General features: G+C 46.0%; 1 protein-coding gene, 1 non-coding gene and 1 pseudogene across 2 annotated transcripts in view; all 3 read right to left on the minus strand.

Annotated features, from left to right (window-relative positions):
- Nucleotides 1–26,889, minus strand: part of LOC136506581 (probable disease resistance protein At5g63020) — a 268,321-nt gene that overhangs the window by 173,912 nt on the left and 67,520 nt on the right. The window lies entirely within an intron of this gene.
- Nucleotides 10,144–10,252, minus strand: LOC136509781 (small nucleolar RNA R71). Its single transcript, XR_010772521.1, has one exon. It is a non-coding gene; the product is annotated as a small nucleolar RNA R71 (small nucleolar RNA).
- On the minus strand, nt 15,709–18,591 carry LOC136509035 (uncharacterized; annotated as a pseudogene).

Genomic DNA, 26,889 nt, shown 5'->3' on the forward strand with positions numbered 1-26,889 from the left:
ATTAATAGCCGGTACTAACAAAGTATCGCCTTTAGAACAAAATTAACGATCCTAATTCGGCCTAAGGAGGCAAAAGCCGGTGCGCTACGCATCGCCTATAGTGCAAAATTTTCATTTACTAGGGCTCTTTGTAGGATCACTCAGTCCCGAATCATGGACGTAAAGGATTGTTCATCATGGCTTTGTGTTCCCACTCGGATCTAGAAACCTGGCCCTATTGGTCGGCTAAGTTCAATCGACTAACTAAATGGCTATGGTAGTTCGAACCCCACTAATGGAGAGAATTGATTACTAATACGATGGTTGAAGGACAGTGCAGTGGTTTATGCAGTACAGGGTGGAGAATCATATCGACTGAATACTTGCGACAAGTACCTTGAAGGCAGGAGTGTAGAAAAATTAAAATTACATGTTCAAGGCCGACCGAACTACATTCAGAGCGTCTAGTCGGATAGCATCAGCCTCAGCAATCAACTAATTATCCCCGATAGCTAATCTAGGGATGGCATTGTTTTTCTAGTCATGGATGGCCATGAGCTCATTATAACTGGAGGTCATCTCTGCTCTCTTCTTGTTCGTTGCCATAGGGAGCTGGATGAGGTTTGCTTCTTTGATTTGGATTGAGGCATCAATCTCCTCAAACCGCATCAGCTACTGCTCCCATTCGGTCCTCAAGCAGCTCAGTCTCTCTTGAATCCTAGAAGGAGCGCTCTTCAGACCATCGATTAGTTCCTTCAGCCTAAGCATCTCCTATTTTGTTGACTCTTCTTGAGCATCTAGAGTGTTTTGAGCTTCACGATCAGCTAACCTCTGCCTTGCTTGGATGACCTTGAGAGCCTGGCCTTCAATGAAGGTGGTGGGCAACAAAACAACAAGAAGATCATGATTCAGTTCTCCCCTGATAGCTAGAAAGATGTCCTGAAGGGGTTTTGCGTCATAGACTAGATCGGCTATGTCTTTTTCAAGATATGGCAGCATCAATTGTAGCCAACCCCATGTTGTAGCCAATAGAGCGGGTTCTTCTGGGAAGATTTTGGAGGTAGAACAACTTACTTCGCCCTCTTGTATGTAATCTTTGATGTCAAAAGAGAAGATGCTTAGGGAGGATGGGCTTTGTGCCTATAGGGAATATAGTCAGATTTGGAGCAACAAGGATACTCGGTTCCTGGGTTATCATGAAACAACTGATACCTCTTGTGCTAGAGATAGAGGGACAGCCGATGTTGTGCCCATATCATCATATACCTCAATCAGCTTTTTAGGCCCTACCCAAACCAAGCATTAGCCTAAATACAAATCAAAATTTGTACAGAAGGATGCAGCATGTTGATGTTAATCTTTTTACCGTCAATGGTTTGAGGATGTAGGGCATCTTCTGGTTCCTCATCACCGGCTGACTGGTGAACATCTCGGCTAGATTCTTGATCATTGGTGGCGCCAGGGGTTGGCTCTGACTCAAGGTTCACATCTAAGAAGAGAGAAGAGCTTAGAATCAAGGGACTACAAACAGGAGTTAGAAGGTAGATTCAAAATTACTGTTGAACTCTTAATGGCCACCGCGTGGTCCTTCATTGGGAGAATTGGCATCATTCGTCTTAGCATTCCCAATGTCATCTTCCTCCTGATCCCCAATCGACTAAAGGGCAAGTGATCAACAAGAGTGGTGAGATAAGCAAATGATAGCAGGAAGTTATTTTACCTAGGTATTCGATGTTCCTTGGGAACCCTATTCAAGATCTGGGCCTCCAGATAAAACTTGGAGAAAGGATTGTTTGTGATTGTCCAAAACCGACACAATCAAAGGCTAGTTTGCAGGAATTACCTCCGTCCTTCCTTTTGACGAAGCATTCAGAATATGCTCTTTAGCTTCGCCACCAGCATCTGATTGAGGGTTGGCCTGAAAAAGGAGGTTGGTTGGTTCTAAAAGCTTGATTAGTAATGATAGAAGAGCTTACCTCGATAACAGCATCAGCAAAAGACGACAAGCGCTGCTCATCAGCTATCGTCTCAGCGGTTGTTGATGGGCCACCCATCCCCATCATCCCAGAAGCCTGAATTAGTGAAATTATGAGTTAACATTGGAAAGATGATTGGGATCGACAAATTCGGCGATCTATGCTGCGGATACACAAAGAAACCCACTTTAGAAGCCGATGAAGATCTTAGATTCCTGCATGAACACTTTCGTGTTGTGACCTTGGTAGAGTGACCCTCTGGAGACCTATGTTTCCACGCCATGGAAGGTTCCACGATCATAGGACCAGCTGGTGTTTTCAGGACGGCCTTCAGAGTAGGTGCTCGGCATCCCATTCTTGGGTTTGGGCACCAGATAGCATATTTGATCGGCCGACCGCTCCTGCTGGATGTGGGAGGAATAGAATCCAAGTCCTATGAGCAATATGATGATAAGCATTGCGTCGGCCATATGAAAGGGGAGTCATAAACAAATATTTACCTCAGTCTTAGATTGGAAGCTAGGATTCAATGATTGGCAAAAAGATGTGACTGAATTGCGGAACAAGTGTTCAGCCCATTCCTACCACTAGGCATTAAATAAATTTGAGGTGAAGGGGCCACATTTCCATCCTCCAGCATCGATTTGGGGCAAGGCATCTTCAAACTGCCGAATTCTCAAGAATTCTGATGATTGATTGACAGCTTCCCTCGGCTTCAGCTTGTTTGTGAAGAATAACCCAGGGTGAAGCTACCCAAAGCCAAGTTGATGGGCAGCAACGGAAGTGTCAATGCCATACCCCTGGGTATTCCGACTTCCATATTGCCAACTACCAACTTCGGATCAAAGAAGACCCAAAGGCCCACGATGATCCTATTCAAGGAAGGATATCTCCGGATGGAGCCAGGACTCCGACTAGGGCATGACTCCTTTGCTTGTAGGGCAGGTAGATCCCAGATATAAATAGCTAGCAATTCTCCCTATTGTAATCATCGACTCTCTAATAGGCATAGCTACGTTGTAACAACAATCTCGCCGAATACAAGCAATACAAGAGTAGCAACTGGATGTAGGGCTTTTACTCGCTTCCTAGGGCCCCAAACCAATATAAATCTCGTCTCCATCTGTGATTGATCTTCGCACCAAGCCGGGTTCCCTAAGAACCAAATATCTGCTGGTAAAAAACACCGATAGAGGGGTGCTAGGTAGGGGGATCTTGCGCAAAGACCGATCATGCCGATCATCAACAAAGTTTGGTACCCAGATTCAGCGCGCTCCGATGCAGCTGTGTCACCATCCTTAGTCAAATCTACGATTATGGGCAACTACTACTCATATTTGCAGATAAATTCTCCATCCCTCGAGGTGTCACCGACTATCCACTTCGGAAGTCTGGTTTTTGAACACTAGGGAGATTTAGATCTACAGTTGATAGGGATCTATGATCCCGACTTGACTCGTGCTGGCTATTAAGTTTTCACGTCATATAGCCATGTTCCTGAGGATCTAGCCGACTCTGCTGCCCGTCTCGATCTTGACTATGATGGCTCATATGAGGAGATAGACCCTTATGAGGGCCGTAAAATCTACATGGCTACATGGGCCAATACGCAAGTAGCGACTGAGGCCGGGTCATCGACATCTCGCCCACTGCCCCGTCTCAACAACGCTCCAATAATCAACACAATTTTGCCATGAGCTGTGACGAAATCTACCTTGCACCCAAGGAATCTAAATTCTGACTTCCACGTGACGTAGGAGGACAACATTCAGATCATGATGCTCCTAGGGACTATAGGGGCCCTGGCGCAAGAAGGAACACCAATGGCGACCATCATCAAACATGCACAAGATCTAACTGATCAAGCTAAACAATGCCTGGAAGCAAAGGTGGCCGCACCTTCTAAATCGGCCAGATCCCAATCACACAACCGGAATCCATGCCCTGAGAGATCTAATAGATCAGTGGGCAATTGGTACAATGCCCCATTGGGAGGTCGAGACCTCAGGCCCGAGTTGGATGCGAACCAAAGAGGTCGGGATGCCCGGGCAATGCTCAATGCAAATTAGGCTCACATTATGGCACCAATCCCTGAGTCTCGATGATTGATTATCACGCATTCGCTCCAAATCTACGGAGGGTCATTTGGTCTTGTAAGTTCAAACCTGGCCTGATTGAGAAATATGATGACACCAGCAATCCAAAGGAGTGGATTAGCATCTACTCTATGGTTATCAAGGCAGCATATGATGATGATTACATTAAAGCCAATCACCTCCCGACTATCCTATAGGGCTCGGCCTGAACATGGTTGATGGACCTACCCAAAGGTACCATTCAGTCCTAGGCTCATCTGTGCTAGATGTTTGAGGCCAACTTCCATGCAACATACACCTACCCTGGTCAGGAGGATGATTTGTTCTCATGCATACAGAGACCCAATGAATATCTTTGGGATTTCATTCGACGGTTCAGCGATATCTGCAACACGATTCCTGACATGATTGAAGATCAGGTGATTGTAGCCTTCAAGAAGGGCTACAAGGATGAAAAGGCCACCGAGAAGCTTGCCACTAAAAACCCTAAAATAGTGGCTGAGCTCTACAAGATCATCGAGGCAATGACCAAGGCAGCTGATGCCCGAGCACGAGTGCACGATCAACTCAATGCCTCCCGATCAGCGGAGGAGAAGAAGAGAGGCAAGGAAAAGAAGCACAAGAACAAAGATGCTGAAATCCTCACTGTGGGAAAGGGGAAAAGCTCCACCCCGACACCAAGGAAAACCCGATGACCTCCCTATTTACTGTCCTGTTCATCGTTCTACCAAGCACTCCTTCACGGAGTGCTCAATGTATAAAAAGCAAAAATAGGATGAGGAACAATAGCGTAGGGCCAAAGCACCTGGCCGTCTGCAACGGCATGATTAGAACATTCACGTGGTAGAAGAAGATGAAGAAGTCACCCTGCCCGAGAACGAAATACTCACCATTTATGGTGGCACGGCGACCTCGGCTTCTAAGACCAAGCTGAAACAAGTCCAGCGGCAGGTCAGCAGTACCCAACCGTCGAAAGAAGGCTCAAGTGGTTAGAAGTCCCCATCTTGTTCGACCTTAGGGATCATACCCTGAATATATACGATGGTCCACTATTCCCATTGGTTATTAAACCATACATCGGGAATTACAAGGTCGGATGAACCTTAATCGATAGTGGCAGTGCGCTCAATCTGCTCTTTGCCAATACATACAACAACCTCGCGTTGCCTAGGAAGGCTCGAATCCCAGTCAAGGAACCCTTCTATGGAATAATGAAAGGCATGTCAGCTTATCCACTCGGAAGGATCGACCTCCAGGTTACCCTACAAGATGGCGAGAACCTAAGGTCCAAAATCCTGACTTGCCAGGTAGCCGACTTTGAGTCGGCCTACAACTACATTCTAGGAAGACTGTTCCTAAAGAAATTTATGGTTGTGGCCCACTTCGCCTACTCGGTGTTGAAGGTGCCTGGGCCCCATAGTCCCCTCACTATATACGGTGACCAGAAAGGTGCAGTCTCCTGCGACATGAAAACTCTCGACCTGATCAAGCAGTTCAGGTGGGTTCTCGCAGACCCAGTTGAGCCACCGTCAAAGCAGTAAAAGATCATAGACTCAACTATTATGACAACGCCAGCAACAACACTACCTGCACCTATCGTAGAAGCCCTAGTTGTGGCCAAGCCATCGATTCCAGAGGCCGAGAGTTCTAAAGTGGTTGAAGCCAGTCCAAGGCACCTATCCTACCATAGAATCAGATCTTGGCACTACCTCAACCTCAGGCTCCAATGCCCTCTGAAGTTCCGATCCCAATGATCTCGCAATCCAAAACTCTGAAACTCCCCTAGTCTCAGACGCCGAAGATCAACATGATCAACTCTGAACAAGAGGCGGTCATGGACAAGCTAGATGACACTCCTCAATCTAAGGAAGTCGTAACTAGGGACCAAACTACCAAGCCCATCACCGTTGATCTGACAAATCCCGATAAGGTCACCCATATTGGGACCAACCTTCCTCCTCAATAGGAACTCGAGCTCATTGCTTTCCTTCGGGCGAACAAGGATGTGTTCGCTTGGGAATCATCAGACATGCCTGGAATCCCTAGGGAGGTAATCGAGCACAAATTGGGTCTACCAACTGGCGCCCGACCAGTCAGACAAAAACAAAGACGCTATACACCTGAGAAGTGAGCCGCTATATGAGATGAAATCAACCGACTATTGAAGGCCAGTTTCATACAAGAGGTCCCCTTCCCGGAGTGGTTACCAAACCCTATCATGGTCAAGAAGCCTAACGGCACATAGCAGATGTGCATGGACTACACTGATCTGAATAAAGCATGCCCTAAGGATGAATATCCCCTTCCGAGGATAGATCAAATTGTAGATTCAACCTCTAGATGTGAATTGCTATCATTTTTTAGATGCCTATTCAGGGTATCACCAAATTAGCATGTGCAAAGATGATGAGGAAAAAACTACATTTGTAACTCCTTTTGGTGTGTACTGTTATATTAAGATGCGTTTTGGCCTTAAGAATACTGGTTCTACGTATCAAAAATGTGTTCATATTGTTCTTGAAGGCCAAATCGGCCGTAATTTGGAAGCATATATTGATGATATTGTTGTTAAAAGCAAATTCCGAGGCAATCTGATCGTTGATCTAGAAGAAACTTTTAATAATTTGCATAAGAACAATATGATGCTAAACCTTGACAAATGTTCTTTTGGCATTTCATTGGGTAAGCTGCTCAGGAATTTGGTGTCTCATCGTGGCATCGAAGCTAACCTGAAAAAGGTCAAGGCTATCGATGATATGCAATCTCCACGCAACAAAAAAGATGTTCAGAAGCTAGCTAGCATGATGGTAGCCCTAAGTCGATTCGTATCCATGTCAGGAGAACGAGGTATGCTGAAGATATCAAGCTATTTGGTGAAGGCGAGAGCAGTGCTCCATAGATTAGAAAAAACTCATGTTGAGTGCTTAGCAACTTCTGTTGAACACTTGTTGTTATGGTTTTTTGTGTTTATATTTGATATAAACCATTTGATCAATAGTGTATAGCTGAGTCCCTAGCCCTAGCTAGCCTGCTAACCGTAACACAGGGCGTAGGGGCTGTGTGCATGTGGGAAAAATAGGGCATCGCTAAGGAACCACTGTCGACCACCCATGACACAGAGGACGGACGCTCATGCACATGCATGGAGAAGTCGGAGACAGGGTCGTCTCTAGAGGTGTCCGAGCGTTAACGTGTCTATTCGGGTATTTGCCTTAGGCGTAGTTGGCGTGTCATCTTTAAGATGTTGTACGCAGAATCAGAATCGCTTAGCACAAAAGCATGGAGAAAACAATATGGAGAAACATCAGGATAAAAAACTTTATTGAATACTGAAATATGAAAGGTACGTATCTTTGAAATGAACGTTTCAAGGATAGAAACGTCTAAGCAGATCGATGTGCCAAGAGTTTGGGACATCTCTTTCATCCATGTCGCATAGTTTGTAGGACCCTGGTCGGGTGACCGCCTTGACGATGAAGGGGCCCTCCCAAGGTGAGGAGAGCTTGTGCATCCCATCTGTCTTCTGTTTCCTGCAGAGTACTAAGTCTCCGATCACTAAGAATCGATCGTTGACATTACGATTGTAGTATCTTCGTAAGCCGTCGAGGTATTATGCCATCCAAACACAGGTGGCCAGACATTCCTCTTCTAAGTTGTCCACTTCAATGAGCCGACCTTGGTCGGACTTCTCCTCATTGTAATTCTCCACCTTGGGTGCTCGGAAGGCGACGTCAGCAGGCAACATGGCCTTAGAGCCGAAAACCATGAAGTATGGGCAAGTGCCAATGTTACGTCTGGGTTGGGTCCTTAGTCCGTAGACCACAACTGGTAGTTCCTTGAACCATTTGCCTGGGTGTTGCTGTTCCTTCTCGTAGAGCCGTTTCTTCAACGCGTCCAAGATCATACCGTTGGCTCGCTCGACTTGGCCATTCGCCCTTGGGTGTGCCATGGAGACATACTTGATTGAGATGCATCATTCATCGCAAAAATCCCAGAAGTCGCTACTAGTGAACGTGGATCCTAGGCCGATGATGATGCTGTTCGGCAGGCCAAATCGGTGAATGATGTCGTTAAGTAGCTCGGCTGCCTTCTTCGCTATAGCTTAGACCAGGGGTTTGTATTCGATCCACTTGGAGAATTTGTCGATGCAGACGTAGACCCAGTGGAAACCTCCCAACATGGGCTTGAAGGGCCCGATCATATCTAGTCCCTAGCATGCAAAGGGACACAATGTAGAAATCGTTTATAAGGCCTGAGCAGGGATGTGGATTTGTTTAGCAAAAAACTGGTAGTTCTCACATCGGCGAATAAGTGCTTCAGCATCGGCTACGGCTGAGGGCCAATAGAAACTAGCTCAAAAAGCCTTTCCGACCAGTGTTTGTTGATGGTAGTTAAAAACCATTATAAACCATCAAAGAAACATGAATAAGGGCATAAATATGATCACCAACAAAGGTCTAGGGGTTTAAACTAATAAATTCCACGAGTTTTGGTAAATCTGTATTTTTTGTAGGGTTTAACCAGAAAACCATCAAGGTGGACCTACATATCAGATTTAATTATGCTTATCCACCTCAAAATGGACACTAGAAGGTTCTAGTGGACACCGAAGGACACCACGTCGAGGCGCTTGTCTTTTGTATCTCCATTATTTTTATATGCTTGCTACATTATTTTTATATGCTTGCTACGGGGTGAGTGGTCGACATTGTGTAAGCGTGGTGCTTATACGTTGTTTACCTGCGGATACACCCTATATTCTGGGCCATGTGGTAGGTCGCGGATGTGACACTCCCATTGAGTCCTTTGTAGTCCACTCCCTGATATAGATAGCACGTAGGATGTGGTTACGAAGGAAGGGCATGCTCTGTTCTTAATATTCCTTAGTAATATCCCTTAAGTGTAGATATAAAAATGATCTTAGCCATGATTACTAGGTGTAATTGCACTAATCAATGTATGCTTTGACTTGTAATTAAGAATGACTTAGTAATTATTCCTCTAATATTCTACTTGACCATGCTAATGCCATATAAAGGAGTACTCTGAGTGATTTATCATCATCATTGATCAATACTTATCATATCTCTTATCCTATGACATACCCCTGTTATGAGTAGAATATTGGCTATGGTTTACTTCTCCATCAATGGTATATGTTATCAATACTTGTCCATGCTAGACCTTCCCTGTGGTAAAATATAAATAACGATACCTGGAATACTCTCGGGTGAAGTGCTACAATAGTATAATTATCTGTGTGGTTGTAGATTCCTTTTTATTCATATATCTTTATATTCTTTCTAGTCACATAAAATGATAAAGAACTACTTAATATCATTCTAGTAGTGATGCTAGGCAGTACCAACAAGCATCTTTGGCACCATCACTAGGGATGACAACCTAGTAAAGTAATGTTAGGAGATGTAGGTAATTAATATGTGGCTACTAAAACAAGTGACAAGTTAATAAATACCAACAAGCATTTCTGGCGCCGTTGCCAGGGAAGGTAGCTAGGCAAAGGAAGTATTGATAAACTTATACCCTTGTTTTATCTACTTGTGTATCTTATGCAGGGTAATGTATGATCGGTTTTAACCTTCCGACAAACTACGTTGAAGATCCCGAAGCATTAATCATGAGAACTAGAGCCAAACTCAAGAAAGTCCCAGCTTCAGAATTGGAAGACAACCGGATAAGGCGAAGCTTAACACCTGAATTTGAAGCCATGGCTGACAAGACTCTTCGTGAAATCTCTGCTCCAACCACTGCCAACATCCGTACTGGACCTAATGTCAATGTTGAAGATAATGGATTCAAGCTCAAGCCAGCTCTCAACAACATGGTGCAAGCTAGCCAGTTTTATGGAAAGGCACATGAAGATGCAAGTGCACATCTCCAATACTTCCTAGAGATCTGTAGCACTTTCACCATCAAAGGAGTAACCAAGGACGCCATACTACTTCACCCCTTCCCATTCTCACTTTTTGGAAAGGCAAAGCAGTGGTTCTACGCCAACAAAGATAGAAATACTACATGGGATAACTGCTCCACTGCCTTTCTAGCCAAGTTCTTTCCCACAGGCAAGACCAATGCTCTGCATGGGAGAATTTCAAGTTTTCAGCAACAACATGATGAATCTGTCCCTGAGGCATGGGAACGCTTTCAAGATTATATATCAGAATGTCCTCATCATGGGATGAAAAATTGGCTACTCATGCAGACCTTCTACCATGGGTTAACCAACAGTACCCGTGAGACTATGGATGCTGCTGCTGGAGGTGCATTTCTGTCACTCACACTTCCAGCTACAGCAGCTCTTGTAGAGAAGATGGCCGCCAACCAAGGGTGGAGGTATGCATCAACTCAAGGAGGTAGATCTGCTGTCTGCCAAGATGGACCTACTGATGAAGAAGCTTGAAGACCAAGCTAATGAGAAGAAAGAAGTCATGCACATTCATGATTCTCGCATGACATGTGATGAGTGTGGAAGCACTGGACATTCAGGGAACAACTGCCCTGAAACCCATGAGGATGTGAACTTCGTCAACAACAACTACTTTCGTCCTCAACAAAATCAAGGATGGAACCAGCAACAGAGGCCGAACTACCAAAGTAACTACCAAGGTAACCCTCAAGGTAACAATTATAATAACTTTGATCAACCACCCTTGAGAGAATTAATTGCTAGGCAATCTAGACTCATGGAAGGATTATCTAAGAAGGTAGCTACCAATGATAAAATTCTAGAAAATATAAGTAATAGAATGGATAGCTTGGCTTCTGCCATTAAGAACCTGCATAGCTTTAATAAATGATAGAATCACAAATAGCTCAGCTGGTGGCTGCTGTTCCTCCGTCCGACAAAGGTAAGATTCTGGGACAACCGGAAGATCTAGAAACTACAAATCTTGTTGATATTCACAATGCAGCTTACTACTACATGGAGCCATGGATGGGAAGGTGGATAGATTATACCTTGCCGGATAAGAAAGGCGACCCAGGGAGACCTATCATCCCCATCGCCATTGGACCTCACATCTTCTTGGAAGCTGTCTATGACTTCGGAGCAAGTGTCAATATCATGCCTAAGGTAATTTATGAGAAAATCCTAGGAGATCCTTTGTTGTACACAAATATGCGTTTGCAGCTTCTAGATCATTCACTCTGCTACCCGAAGGGAGTTCTTGAAGACACCATTATTTGAGTGGGACAATCATATGTTTCCGTAGACTTTGTGGTTTTGAAAACAAGTGGATATGAAAGGGCACCCATCATCTTGGGCCGACCTTTCCTAAGCACTGCAAAGGACATCATCTACATGGACAGTGCCAAGATCTGTTTTACAATCAAGGATAAAAAGGTGAAGTTTTTTTTCAAGAATCATATCCTGTAATCTCCTAGACATCCGCAGACGCCGTACCCATCCGAAGACAACAGTGACTAAGAAGAAGAGCAATAGAAGAAGAAGGAAGAACAAGGTCAGGCAGCCACAAGAAGAATCAGTCAACATGATCAACACACTTAGATCAGACTATGACCACCTCCTCGCTTCACCATTCCTTGCCAAGAAGGATGGTCCTAGTGTACCGACGATCGAGTGTACCGTTGGACAAAGAATCTTCCACAAGACCTTCTACGACATTGGATCGGGTGTCAACATAATGTCCAAGGTAACATATGAATATTTATTTGGTAACGAACCCTTGTACCCTACATATATGCAGTTGCAGATGGCGGACCAATCAATCCGATTCTCAGAAGGAATATCAAAGGACGTTATGGTAAGAATACGCGACCACTTTGCCCCAGCCGACTTCATGGTTTTGGACATGGGAGAAGAAGACGATACACCCATCATCCTAGGAAAATAGTTCCTCAACACCACCAACGCGATCATCTATGTCGGATTTGGACAAGTCCACTTCCTATTCCCTGGAGAAAAGGTACGTTGTTATTTCAATAGTTATACTACTTATGAGCAGCCGAAGAAGACCCGCTCTAGGAGGAGATGTCGATCATCACAATGCTGGAAGAATCAACCCCCGAAGAGTGGATGGGAAGAAGATGAACAACCTGAAGAATTTGTGAAAAAGGAACCTACACCTCCTAAGTCAAGCCCACCGGCCAAGCAGGTGTGGAAGGAGAAGGTGACATCATCAGAATCACAAGAGGTGCAACCATCAGAGTCTCCATCATCGAGATCGGATGATGCACCCGAAGAATGAATAAGACTAGAGTAAAGTCCTGTCCGGATGACTTAAAAATCTGAACCCTCGTCGTGAGGTAATATCGATAGTTATCCATATTTATTTTTAGTATTGCATGAATTGTTCTTACTTTAGCATATGTACTTTTCTACATTAGCATTGCATTAGTTAAAAATATATGCAAACATCTAGTTAAATTTCATTTTTTGCATATAAAGAAAAATAAAAAAAATTACTGCAGATCATCATTGCATAAGAAAAGAAAATAAAAATATTATTGCATCCTTAAGTCCCATGTGAATAATTTTCATGGTGTAACAAGCCCAAGGAATATTCACCGTGGTGGCATAAAAATAAAATATATATAGTATGCCTACATATTTTCTTTGTTGCATATAAAAAAAGAAAATCCAAAAATATTAGATAGACATCCTGTTAAAAATCTGCCATTAGAAAATCTATCTAAACCACAAGAACAAATCTCTGAATGGCTAACCGTTAACACCTTATCTTAATCGAGCCACGAGTTTGTTCTTGTTGGAGTATTTTGCAGGATGATTCACATGATCAAGAGCAAGTTCATTTGGTTGTCTTCACCTTACTCCACTCGTGGATGAGAAGGACATACGCCGACAAACCTGCTCTGAGAAAGATCAATCAATATCCAACAATCGACCACGGCAACATCCAGCTTGGGGGAGGAGCATCCCCGTGTATCTAGCTAAGTATTTCCTTCCTTTAGTTTTACTATTAGTAAGTTTGCTTTATATTAGCTAAAGAAATAAAAAGATGCATAACAAAATAAAAAATTATCTTAGCCAGTTATATATATATATATTATAAGGTGTGATCTAAAAAAATGATGAAAACAAAATAAAAAGTATGTCTAGTCTAAGTTTTCTATTTTTAAGAGTTGAATGAATAAAAGGACTCTGAAGATAATCTCTTACAATGAAAATGATAAATAGTTGCTCTGTCGTAATTCCTTTCAAGTACCTAGTTTTTAGCCTTGAATTCTCCCGAGTTTTGGATAAGACTGTTTTGATATAAGAACTTACTCTGAACTTGAAACTCGTGGGTAGCATATGCTTGATCTAAGTTTCGGTAGTTGACGGATATGATATGAGAAGGTCTGAGCTGCTATTTATCTTGGTCCAAGTGATACTAGAGTTCCGGAGATTTATCTTTTGAAAAATATAAAAATGCTTCATGATGAGTTCCTTGTATGACAAAGCTTGAATTCCTACTAGAGCCATAAATGATATTTAGACTAGGAAAATTTCCACTCATATATGTTGCTTGCTTTTGTATTGAGTTTAGTCAAACTTTATTGACCCATATGAGAGGTTTGTCATACTCTTAAAATCAAGATCACGTACACACCACCCACATATGCACAACTCCTACAATTGGGGTAGGCGCAAAAACATACCATTTCATTTAGATCCACTCAAAAATATTTTACTCCTACACTAGGAGTGAACACAAAAAATATACCCTATAGGATATCCCCACATAAATGCTCTAAAGTTCTTGTTGCTACCTCTCAAAAGTTTTGTTGCAGAAAAAGAAGCATGTGGCTATGCAAAAGTTATTCAAAAAAAAGAAAGAGTATTGAAAAAATAGACAAGTGTCCGAGATATCTAAAACAATGGGTACTCATATGCCCGCCTAAAAAAAGAGAAGAAAGAAAGCGATGAATAAGATAGCACATGTTTTCTTGCAAGGTTATGTTTCCAAATTCCAGAAAAAGTGATAAGTTTTCAAGGAGCAAAATAGAATTAGGTTAGCCACCATATATATACCATACATTCACACACATGCACATCTTGATTTGATTGTATGACTCAACTCTCTTTGGATCCAAGGTTTGACTTTACAATATATGTATTGCAAGTATGCTCTTTCATGCTTTTTCCACTCCTATAAGCTCCATATAAGCTTTAGTTGTAGGAAGAGAAAGGCATAACATCACAATTGCCTTTGGTAAGGATCCCCAGATACCACATATATTGAGAGACTTGAGAGTGTCATACAATGGAAGCTCTGAGTTTTATTTTGAAAACTTACAAAAACTCTGGAATACTGGTTGAACAAAGAACTTGAGACATAGTGCTTGACTTGATCGTTCTGTCTTTCGATTGCTCAAGACCTAAGTGAAGGCTAAGAACCCCCATGGTTGAAGGTAATATGTGTGAGTTTGAAAGTCAGATCGGTTTATTCTAATCCGGAGGAGAATTCTTGTTTGAACGCATGTGTACTTTTGAGGAGTGAAAGTATTGAAGCCCTCCTGATCCATTTTGCTGAGTTTAACTTTGCTAAGGGACTAGCAAAGGCTAAGCTTAGGGGAGCTTGTTGATGTTAGTTAACAACCATTATAAACCGTCAAAGAAACATGAATAAGGGCATAAATATGATCACCAACAAAGTTTTCAAGGTGGACCTACATGTGAGATTTAATTGCGCTTATCCGCCACGAAACAGACACTAGAAGGTTCTATAGGATACCAGAGGACACCACGCCGAGGCAGAGAGGCACGGCCCCACCTGCAGGCCACTGTCTATTGTGGATCCTTCTTAGGATTGGTTGTTTTACTGAAATAAGTTTACTTATTTTCATGCATGTCTGTCTCTTAAAGTTGTCCAAGTACATGTTTTACTATAAATTGAGTTATCCAAAGGGAAAAAAAATACTAATAACAGGTATGTCCATTACGCAGCTATTGCACATCTGGTCTTCCTAGCGATATAACTGTGGTAGTCGGGGAGCAGTCTTTCCATCTTCACAAGGTAATCTTCCACCATAATGATTCATGCAGCTGTTTCTTTGTTTGACACCATTTTTCATTTTTCATGCATGCAACTGGTTTACTAATTTCTTTGATTTTGGGTGGCTATTTCAGTTCCCTCTGTTGTCAAAAAGTGGTCTGTTGGAGAAGCGTATAGTATCCTGGAGAAAATCGATAAAGGGGAAGACACAGTTGGGTCATTGATCTATCTGATATTCCTGGTGGAGCAAAGGCTTTTGAACTAGCTGCTATGTTTTGGTATGGTGTAAAGTTTGAAATTAGGGAATGCATCCAGGTGTGGTGTGTGTGTATCACTAACGCATTTATCAATAAGAAGAAAGGTGGTCTTTGGTTCAGTGAGTGATAATGCAATGGGAAATGGAATCAGATAATAGTGTAATCGAAGCTAGGGATGCTTGGTTGCCAGCTAGCTTTATATGGAAATGGTTACAGACCGTAGGAAGCAAACAGGTGTAAAGGTAATGTATACGTTACATTTTTGCAAACCAAACAGCTCGAAAGATGCATAGAGTTTGTTCTGTGCTAGCTTTATCAAATTAAACACATGTATTATATCCGAACTTCATCATTTCGTACAACTTTATTCTGCACAAAAGTATAAGAGGCCGGGCATTGTTCTAGTGCCATATATTATTATACATAGTTTGGACTCCCCTTCAAGGGCATCAATACAATACAATACAATACAATAATGTAACATATTATTCTTCGGATTCGGAATCCTCATCATCATCAGAAGAAGAATCTTCGTGTTTATCTTCTCTGGCTTCCTCAGGTTCGTCTCCTGGTCTCTCATGTTGCGGGGGACATTGGGGGTACCAAGGGCACACGGGGGGCCATGATGGGCCATAGTATGGAGGGCACACGGGGGGGTATGATGGGTGGTAGTACGGAGGGCACACGGGACAGCACGGAGGCGGAGGCGGAGAAGAAGGCAAAGGTGGAGGCAGAGGCGCAGCCATCGGCGGAGCCAGAGGCACCTCCTTCAGCGGAGGCGGAGGCTCCGGCTTCGGCTTCGCTTCATCAGGCTTCGGCTTTGGTTTATCCGGCCGAGGCGGCGGCGGTGGCTTTGCAGGCGGGACGATGTAGATGTTCTTTGCTTCTCCAATGCAAAACGGGCCAGCATGTTGGATAAGCATCCACAGCACGGTGGTGAGGTCGCCACCGGCGCTGAGCTGCTGGGCATGGGCCTCCCTGCTGCACCGGACGGCCGCGTACACCAGCTTATCCACCCACACATTGAAGATGATCTCCAGCATCTCATCTGGTACCAGCGGAGGAAACCACGCAGCAGCTCCGCTTTCTACAGTCGTAGGTCGCTTGTCGCCTGATAGGTAAAAATAAAGGTCTACTGCATGCACGAGAAGTCGCGTACCTTCGTTGCCTGGAATTTGATCCCTCAATTGTAGCTCAGTCGCCTCGGGCTCCACGATCCTTACGCGTCGCAGGATCATGGCAAGTTTTTCTTTGTTATTCATGTTTGATTTTTCTCGATCGGGTAGTATCTTACTACGCTCACCCCCATCCCATATTTCAACCAATTTCTTGCGGGTTACCTGCAACTGGCTGTGGAGGACAAGGCCAGGTAGCATTTGTCGGCGAACAGCAACAAGGAACATCATGTATTCCGACATCACCTCAATTGCCCACGCAAGTATTCTTCTTCTTCCTTTCTGTCCGTGTCGGATGTCCGTGAGGACCAGGACCATGCAGGTGGCGATATGCCACAAGTGGACGTCCTCCTCGAATTCCTCGTCGAATGGATCCACATTCGTCTCCTTGAATTTGTTTTTGACTTCCTCAGGTGCACGGCGGAAGGCCTTGTGGCCCCAGCGTGTCCTGATGTCCACCCTGGTGTACATCATCATCGTCTTCTTCTTCTTCTCCTTCTCCTTCTCCTTCTCCTGACCGACTTGTTTTTCCTCAGTATTAATGGCCTGCTGCAATATTTCCGTCACTCGCTCGAACAGCACTTTCTTTACGCATTGAGGAAGCTTAGACAGATACCGCAACTCCTTGGGTCTGTCGTCTCCAGGCATGGACACCGGCCACCACTCTGGACGAGTCGTAGGGGTGGCAGTGCACTCGTCCAGCAAGTTGTACCGGCCGATGGTTCCCGACCACCGCCTGTGGCTGACCGGATAGCGGCAGAATAGCTGCAACGGGTCCAGGCGGACGACGATGCGGTGGATGCTGCACCACCATCTTCTTCCGGCGGCCTGGAAGTAGGCGTACGCCCATGTCGACCCGAGGGCTCTCAGCAGCCATGCCACATCCATGAGGAAGGTAATGGCCAGCAAGGCGTAGGTGATCCCGACAAAGGATCCCCTGACCCTGTGGCCATCATCGCCCTGCTGCTGCTTATCAGGATGAAGCCAGAAGCAGAAGAGAAATGCGGCAGCAGCAGTGAAGAGGGGCGACAACAAGCGGATGAGGTAGTAGGGCCAGGTGTGTGCCAGGATCGCCTTGGTGTAGAGGAACTCGTAGATGAGGGACAGGTGTGTGCCCGGACAGCTCCATCTCGGCCACCTTGCACATGCTCTCCCAGTCCCACTCATCCGACTTCGGCGAGAGTATCATCTCGCTGGCTTCCTGCCTTGGTGAAATAGAAGCTGGATCGACAGAAGAATCGACCAGGGCATGGCGCCAGATGGGGAACAGATCCTGAGCAAGGAGCAGCGCTTCTCCGTCGCGGAGCGACCGCCCCTGCCTCTTCGTCCTCTTGATTCTGCATTTCAGCATCTTAAAGTCGTCCTTGCTGCTGCTTGACGAGGCGTCCTCCTGCATGCTGTCCAAGTTGGCTTTCCGTAGGGCGTTCGCCCTCTCCACGTACCTGACGGTGCCGGCGACGAGCATGACGACGGACGCCGCGAGCAGCAGAGCCCAGCTGCGGCCGCCGCGATGTGTGTTGTTGTAGATGGTATAAATGACCCCCAGAATCCGAACGACTATCTGAAGCCATTTGCGGCTGGAGATCTTGTTGTCCTCCAGAGCGTAGGCGGTTAGGTTGTCCGGGCCGCCCAGGTGCAGCAGGAGGAACGGGGCCCAGAACGCGACCACCTGCTTCTCCTCCTCCGACGCATCGGAGCCGGAGACGGAGAGGGACAGGCTGCCGAGTGCGCTCGTCGTCGCTGCCTCAGCGACCTGGTACGCAAGCCAGACGACCAACTTAGCCACCTCGCCTAGTAACGCCCACAACCAGCGGGGCGCCGAGCGCCGCCGTGTCCCGGACAGGATGCCGACGACAAGATTTGCCCCTAAGCTCGAGACGACAGCGATCCGGAACCCCCATTCGCTCCACCACTGCAGCGACTGTGCCAAAATCATGGTCAGGATCATTCCGAGCCAGAACATGGTCGATCCACAAGAGCGGGCGGCCTTCCAATTAAGCTGCCTGCGACCTGCTGCACCATATATATCAAACTACAGCATGAGACCTGCTGCATTGACTTTCTCCTTATTATCATCAGTGAAAAGAGATACATGAATCTATATGCATATACCGTGTGGCCGGGGCGGCTGCTCTCCAGATCAATCAGTCAATATATGCAACTGATAGTATATCTACATTCGTTTTGTAATAATATACTACACTAATAACAGGCTATCGTTTAGTCGATGCAACTGATAGTATAAAAGTTGACATGTCATGTAAACACAAATTAAATGTGATATAGCCCACTCGTTACATATATATACTCCATCTGTCCCAAATTACATGTTTGTTTGTCTTTTTCTAAGTTCATAGCTTTTGCTATGCTTCTAGATATACGCTATGTTACAGGATCCCTAGAGGACAAGATTACAACTAACCTGGAGAAGAACTTCATCAGGCTTCAAGAGACGATGCTCGCTAGCTAGTCGATGAATTCCCTGAGACAGGAGTAGGCCTGACCGCATCGATCATGGCAATGGGGATCCTGGAATAGATCCTGGAAGCATCCGAGAGGAGGAGACTACAACTAACCCGTACGACTTCAAACTTCAGTAGATGCTGCTCCTGATAAGCACCGAACCATCCTTCTGGACCAGGCGATGAAGCAACCAAGAAGAGGCAGAAGCATGTGGACTGGACGAGTGGTTGCGGCGACTTGACCTGAGACGAAGAAATTTATTTTTCAGGACCACCACACACCAACCGAGTCGCATCGCTCCTCTTTCTCTCTCTTTTTCATTTATTACACTTTATTACTCTGTCCCTGCCCTGTTTGCGCACTCTGTTCATCAGCTAGCGGGCTGCTAAGGCCCTCCACAGCGTGAGCGGTGTCCGATACTGTTTACGTATGTCAGCTCACAATGATGTTAGGTTGAGTTTGGGGCTGCAGCGTGTAAAAGTGATGCCAGAAAAAGTAACGTATTCTTTATCTTCTATTAACAGACAACAGCAACAGACTGTTGGCTGCAGTCTCACAGCAATAGTACAATACTAGTTTTTTATTGTTTGGGGCACCGGTGCAACTACGTTCTCCACTCTCAATTTTTGTGGCAGCACTTTAAATTGGCACTGCCTACCGCAGTGTGTGAAGTGAAGCTTGAATGCTCTCTCCTCTTTTTGGCACCGCTTAAGCACAATATTGTGGAAGGCCTAAATGGAAGCAACGGGGGAAGTTTTGTGCACATGGGCCTTGTTTAGATTGTAAGTTTTTTCACTCTCTCTCCATCACATCAAATCTTTGGACATATGCATGGAATATTAAATATAGATAAAAAATAATTAATTATACAGTTTGATTGTAAATTACGAGACGAATTTTTTGAGCCTAGTTAGGCCATGATTGGACAATAATTATCAAATACAAACGAAAGTGCTACAGTACAAAATACTGATTCCTAACCTTAATCTAAACCCGGCCTTGTTGAAAGAGACGCCAACACCAGATTTTTCCAAACAAGAGCGTCAGTCAGGCTGCGGCTCTCGGTGAGGGGACGGCGACGGCGTGGCGCTCGGACTCCGGTCTGCAGACCGGAAGAAGACGGCGGCGATTTCACCGTGGGAACCTCTCGGCAAGACCTGGGCTATGATGGGCCTTGAGTTTGTGCGGCCTGTATTTCATTTGGTGGAGATATCGTTGGATCAACGGTGGACGGTACAGATGACCTGACTACGTGATGAAGTCAAGCTAGAGGATTTGATTCCGTTCAACAATGTTTATCTGCACCACACAATGTGCACAAACAAAAAAGTACTTTTTCTATGAAAACCAAGTGAAATGGCCATCTATAACTATTATTAACAAATGAAATGGTATTGCCTAAAAAAAGAAATGATATTGCTTACTTTTTTTCAGAAAATTTAACTAGGGATAAATAGTTGGAACACAACAATAACTACATTTTCTATATTTGGGCTTTGATGTGGCAGAACCGCCCGAAATAACACGTTTACGGAGGTGCTCGTCTTCCACCAGACTCTAAGCACCCCGAAAGCAAGCTACAGCGGCGGTATTCGTCGGGGCACAACCCAAGGGAGAATCCGAAAGATCCATATTTTTTCTAAGGATCCAATAATGAGAACGAGTTACAATACTTTCCATTTCATACATCAGAAGTTCTTAGAAATTACATTATTACATTACCAAATGTCAGAGTGCGGAATAATAAACAGCGGAATTTCAAAAATAAACATCTAGCGATAAGGGACGAGGATCCGTCTGAGCCCACCAGAAGAATCCTCCACACAAAGGTACTTCTCATGCATTACCTGCAACAGGGGTAAATAAACCCTGAGTACACAATGTACTCGCAAGACTTATCCGACTAGTGGGAATAATGTCCCGACTACAAGGAATATGATAAGCTTTATGGTTTGCTGGTTTTCTTTTGACAGAAAGCAATACTATTAGTGAGTCCTTACTTATGATATTATTAATAGACGTATTAATTTATTATCTATCCGTTCTATATAAGCACCTGCTCTACTTTGAAGCAAGAGTTGAGCAAACAGTTCTATTTTATCATCTTCCATCTTTCAGTTCTTACTACGGTGCTAGACACGAAACAAGCCGTACCGGATTGCCCGGCGATTCACGAATCAATGCCCCCAGCTGGGTACCCCGAAAACACACGTTCCGCTTGTACCCCAGGCACAAGCAGGACTAACCAATCACCCTCCTGTCCTGGGTGTCCAGGTCCCCGTCCAAACTTGGACTCCAAGCCCCCACTTCTGAGTCCCGGACTCAGTGCGGTGCAATGACCTCCACCATCTCTGCCTCCAATCAGTCGGTCCGGAAAGAGCTGGATCCACGACAAGAGAGCAACGAGTCTTCCCTACGCCCATAGTCAAGTATGTGCTCGGGATAATAAATCTGTGACTTGCCCACGATGCCTTATGCAACGACCGGTCCTTAATCGACACAGCCAGGGAAAATGTGTAACCGAGCTATACCCTGTTGGCCGCAGGATACAACCCCTTACACCCACCAATACCCAAACCACATCACTGCCCGGTCACCATTTACCTTTACAACATTTTATCATGAGTGGTCATATTTATCACCTATTTGTGGGTAACGGCAGGTTACTCACGCTACCGATATCCTGGACATAGCAGCTACTCGACCTGTACTAGTAGGACTCATAGGTAGATATATTTATGCATGTAGTTTCCATAAAATACCTGTACGTAAATACACATCATATATATATTCAGTAATCATTAAAATAGGGGTTATACACCGGGGCATGCCTTGGGCAGGCAACGGGTCAGCAAAGTCAGCACCAAAAGGCTCTGGGGCTCCTTCCTGCACGAGGATCTCCTCCTCGTACTCCTCAGTGACTTCCTTGTACTCTTGTTCGTCCACAGGCACGAACTCTACCAACTCGTGATCTACATGCGTGAAATGACTATGCAATACTTAGTAATATGGCAACAACAACTCTTAAAATAAAGTGCATCTGTCTAACTACTAGCTAGTGCTACTGGCTAAGGTACTAAGTTACCTACTGTTACCACTAACAAGTACGAAGCATGACATACATTATCACAGCAACTAAAGGTATTCTTACTCCTAATACCGATTTAATCTATATATGATAAAACAAGGATAATAGCTACTCTATTTATCAACTTACTCTAGGGGTACAAAATTTACAGCAAGTACACAATGATCTAGTGAGCCTACTGTAAAATTTTCATAGCTATAGCTATCACCAATTTACCACAAAAATTCCTACAAATATTAATCTACATAACACTAAGCTCTCTAGTTTAAATTTATGAACCTATCATTGTCATAGCTAACTATAATCTCACTACACTAATAGGTGGATGGTATTTTTATGAACCTAATAAACTTGGTTTTACTATTTTTGGACATCTATAGAATTTACTACTATTTTTCAAAGTTCAGCTCAAACTATTATTGAATAAACATTCATACTCCACTAGAATTTGAAAACCCCAATTCTACCACGCGGCCCAATGCGCTTTGGCTGGGCCCAAACTGGCGCGACGCGGGCACGCGCAGCGCACGACACAGCCCACGCGGGCGCGGCCCAGCCCAGAGCAATGACGGCCCACGGCGAGGAGGATTCGCGCACGCCGATCAATATGCAAAAACACCCTCGGACTGCTCTGTAATCATGCGAGCGCTAAGCACACTGTTTCGCTAGTCTACTATCTTACAGCTACGCCCTCGGAACTTTCTATCTTCACAACAGCGATAGCCCCCCGGGCACCCGCGCGCGCACCGGCGGCTACGCCGGCCACATCAGCCCTTCCTCGCCCTAACTACGGAGCCGACACTTACCTAGGAGAGAACACGAAGCGCCGGGCGAAGGAAGCGTGAGCCGGGACGCTGCAGCGAGGTCGGACCACGGTGGCGGAGACCCTACAGCCACAGCGGTGGCGTTCCAGTGAATGACAGCAAAGCCGGGGCAAAAGGGGTTGCTAGTGAGCTCAAGGGACTCACCACAGAACCAAACGAGGCGGTGGTTCGATCGGAGATGGCCTGAGCTGAGCTGGCCGCGTGCGTAGGAACGGTGCGATGGCTCACGACGATGGCATGGCCGTGTCAGGGAAGACTAGGTGGCGGTAGAGCTTCGACCGAGGTCCGCATGGCGATTAGCGGATGGAGGCAAGACTAGCGGTGTAAGGAATTGCCATGAGCTGCTCTGGATAAGTGGCTTGCCGACGGTGCATACCAACCCGGTCTTAAGGACTCGGCGGAGCGGCAGCTCCAAATTGGGGCACGGTTCGGTGATACTTGCAGCAAGGTGGGGTCGGGGAGTTGGTGGGTGTCGATGAAATATGGTCGGCAGTCTACCTAGGGGTATGCCCAAGGTAGTAGATTGTCGGTAGACAGATGCGCAAGCTACAAACAAGATGGTGACGCAAGACAGACATGAGGTTTTATCCAAGTTCGGCCGCCGTAAAGGCGTAATACCTACGTCCTGCGTCTGATTGTATTGTTGTATGTCAATGAGAGATGTTTTTTAGAGGGGTCCCCTGCCCGCCTTATATAGTCCGGGGGGCAGGGTTACAGATCTAGAAACTAATCCTAGCCAGTTACAATTGCCATAAGTGGCCGGATAAGGATTCCAATTCCAACCGTCCAGGATCTTGCTTGACCTCCAAATCTATCTTGATTCCTTGCGAGGGATTCCGAACAGATTGGCCGAGCCACGCGTCGTCTTCTAGTGAGCCAGACCCCCTGATCCGGGCCGGCCCAAGCCTAGCCGTAAGGGTATAGGGGTTAATACCCCCACAGCTAGTCCCCAAGCACCATGTATTATACTGCGACACGCCGTTCGATCTCCTTTGACTAATGCGATCCGTCTTCATGTCATCTCCAACTAGTTGAAACATTGACCAATCGAATGTGCCAGCAGTCTGATCAGAACAGAGAGCAGTAGACCACGATTATAGCCGAAGATTTCGGTTGTCCGAAGAATGCATGGTGCTCTAAAGAAAAAAGAAAAAGATTTCTTTCCTTATCAAGTGTGCCCACTTGTATTTCTGAAAAGAAATATAAGTGACCCTTGGACAACAGTAGTTCTGGCAAATAGTCAAAGCGTAGGGGTCGATAAAATAAGCACATTCACCGCAAGGTGAAGTGTGCCCACTTTGTCCCCGAGCCTGGTAGTAGGTGACGTAGGCACGTGGTGCCAGGGTCTAAAAAGAATTTCCATTGAAGTTACGAATCCAATCGTCGTACAAGCAATACGAGATGCACCGGCAGGTGCATCGTACCGATGTAGTCCCCGAGCTTGCTGGAAGGCAAAGTATAAGCCTTGTAGCAAGGTCTAAATAAATGCCTCTCGACTGTATGTGAGTACAAATCACATGTAGCCGAGGGGAGCGGTCTCCGAGCAGTGGTCGGAACAACTTCCGAGCACGATAGTGGTCGAAACAGTCCCCGAGCACGATAGTGGTCGGAACAGTCCCCGAGCACGATGGTGGTCTAGACAGTCCCCGAGCACGATGGTGGTCTGGACAGTCCCCGAGCACGAGAGGTGCGGCGAAAAACCAAATGCCACTTGTACTATTATTTTGTGTATTTATTTATTTTCTTGCTCTGTCAAGTCCAATCTGACACGTCTGGTCAAAAAAGTAGACGGGTATAGCACGTCATACTGCCTTCTTGTCCTTTCAAGCAAATAGTTACATGGCACCTGTAAGTAGGTGCGTCAGCGTGGGCCCTCTCACACTGGTAACGAAGAGGCGCATACACTGATAATGAAGAGGCGCATATATTGGCATAGATCTCGAGGCTGTGAAAACAACCGTCTGCGGCGCGTGCGCACGTCTCCCAAGAATCTCGGGTAGACGAAACGGCAGAACTCTTGGTTAAATACAGTATAGAATTGGTAAATTACTTTTTACTGAACCCCATTACCATTCGCAGTCGCAGCCTTCTTCTTCCTCTTGCCAACCCTAATACCTCCGAAATCACCACCAATCAATCCTCCACCATTTCCTCGTTCATCAGCAAGGCTAGATTCATGGTGAAAAGTGACGCACAGAAGAAAGCAGGAGTCATGGCGAAGGAGTGGTGGAAATCGAGAAGCAACGAGCAAACCATTGAAGACCTCATCACCATGGGAGTACTCCACAACAAGGAACTCGCAGGATGGCGTGCGCCGGAGGGCGAGGGGTACCCTGATCCACAACCAGGTGAGATCGTGGTGTTCGAAGATTTCTTTAAGCGGGGTTTTGGGGTTCCAGTACATCCTTTCCTTCAGGGTCTCTGTCTGTACTATGAGATTGGGATTTGCAATCTGCATCCCAACTCGATCCTCCTTGTCGCCACCTTCATTCATCTTTGCGAAGCATATGGTGGCTTCTAGCCCCATTTTGACTTTTTCGCCATCTTTTCTGTCTGCGGAAGAAAGGAAGCGGCGGCTCAAAGATAGCCGGAGGTGTGTACCTCAACCTCCGTGACGGGATGAAGGCCCAGTACCTGCACTGCCCATGGAACACGTCGCTTGACGACTGGTACAAGAAATGGTTCTACATCTACGAAGAGCCGAACACGATAACACTGTGCGACGTGGGGTTCATTCTAGAGAAGAGGACAAGCTGGTCAGAGAAGCCCGAGCACCTGGAACAGATTCCAGAAATATTTGGGATGATCCCGTGGAAGAAACTGGATGGTCCGAGCGTGGTCGGGAGCTTCATCAGCCGATGGATCTAGCCCTGCCAGAGGAGGGTACATCCTAGCTACGAGTACCAAGGTAGCACAGACCCGATGAGGGTGAGGCGGGAGGCGCTTGACAAGATCGAAGTCAGGGCCAGAATTGGAGAGCTATTTAACTTAGCTGATCCAAATTATGTCAGATTGAGCGACATCGAGCACGCTTTCAAACTCGCCCAACCTCCCCCAAAGGTAACTCATCTTGCCTTGTACCCGTAGTCTTATATTGTAGTAGAAACTTACTGTATTATCTCCTATTTGTTTCCCAGATTAATGGTCGGGATAGAGCGACAGTGTTTGTGTCACCACCCCCTGGTGTAGATTGGCCGCAAGTTGCCGACCCAACTACCCAGACCAGCGCCGGGGTCGAAGACGTCGACTGGGCCGTGCTCGGAGTTGGAGAGGAGGCAGCGGCCAAAGCTGCTGGTAAGCGGCCGATGGCCAGCAAGCGTCGTCAGGCGATCTTTACTCTGTCGGACGATGACACAGAGGAGGGAGAGGATGCAGACATCTTTCGACTCATCCCTCGAAAGAGGAGGAGGCAACTGGAGTCGACAGAGCAAGGTGGCTCCTCCGTGCTGGTGGGACCCACATCGCTGACCACTATAGCGTGAAGGACAAGCGGCGGAGGGGTCGAGCACCAAGGCCCAGCGTCGGTGCTGGATGTAGAGGGAGACCAGGTGTCACCCGCATAGCACGTGGAGCAAGCACGACCGAAGAGACACGCCTTCGCCACATCATTCCGCGCTTCCAACATGTAAGTATTTGTAACCTTGATGTAAGCTTGCAATTTGTATTGATTATGGTTGCCTTCTGAACTTATCTCGGATGTACTAGTTCGGTGTCCACCGAAAATCCGGACCAACTAGCCGGGAGCGGCGTGGCTCCGCCAGCAATTTCAGAGAAAACTGCCCAGCAGCCGGCCATGGAGGAACCCATAGCAGAAGGTCCGTCGAAGCCTCAGCACACAAGCAGTCAGACAACAGTCCCCGAGCAGGGGGTCGAGGGAAGAGCCGAGCCAAGCCCAAGTGCTCCGAGCACTAACCCTGCTGAGGGCAACACCTCAGCACCAAGGGTAATGGAACAGACCGAGGAGCAGCGGTCGGAGGTGAGAGCACAGAGCACGTTTGTCGATGCTGCAGCCCGTGGGTAGGCCATAGTGATCGCAGAAGCTGCTAACTCCG

This window comes from Miscanthus floridulus, chromosome 15, assembly GCF_019320115.1.
Source record: "Miscanthus floridulus cultivar M001 chromosome 15, ASM1932011v1, whole genome shotgun sequence".
NCBI classification, from domain to species: Eukaryota; Viridiplantae; Streptophyta; class Magnoliopsida; order Poales; family Poaceae; genus Miscanthus; species Miscanthus floridulus.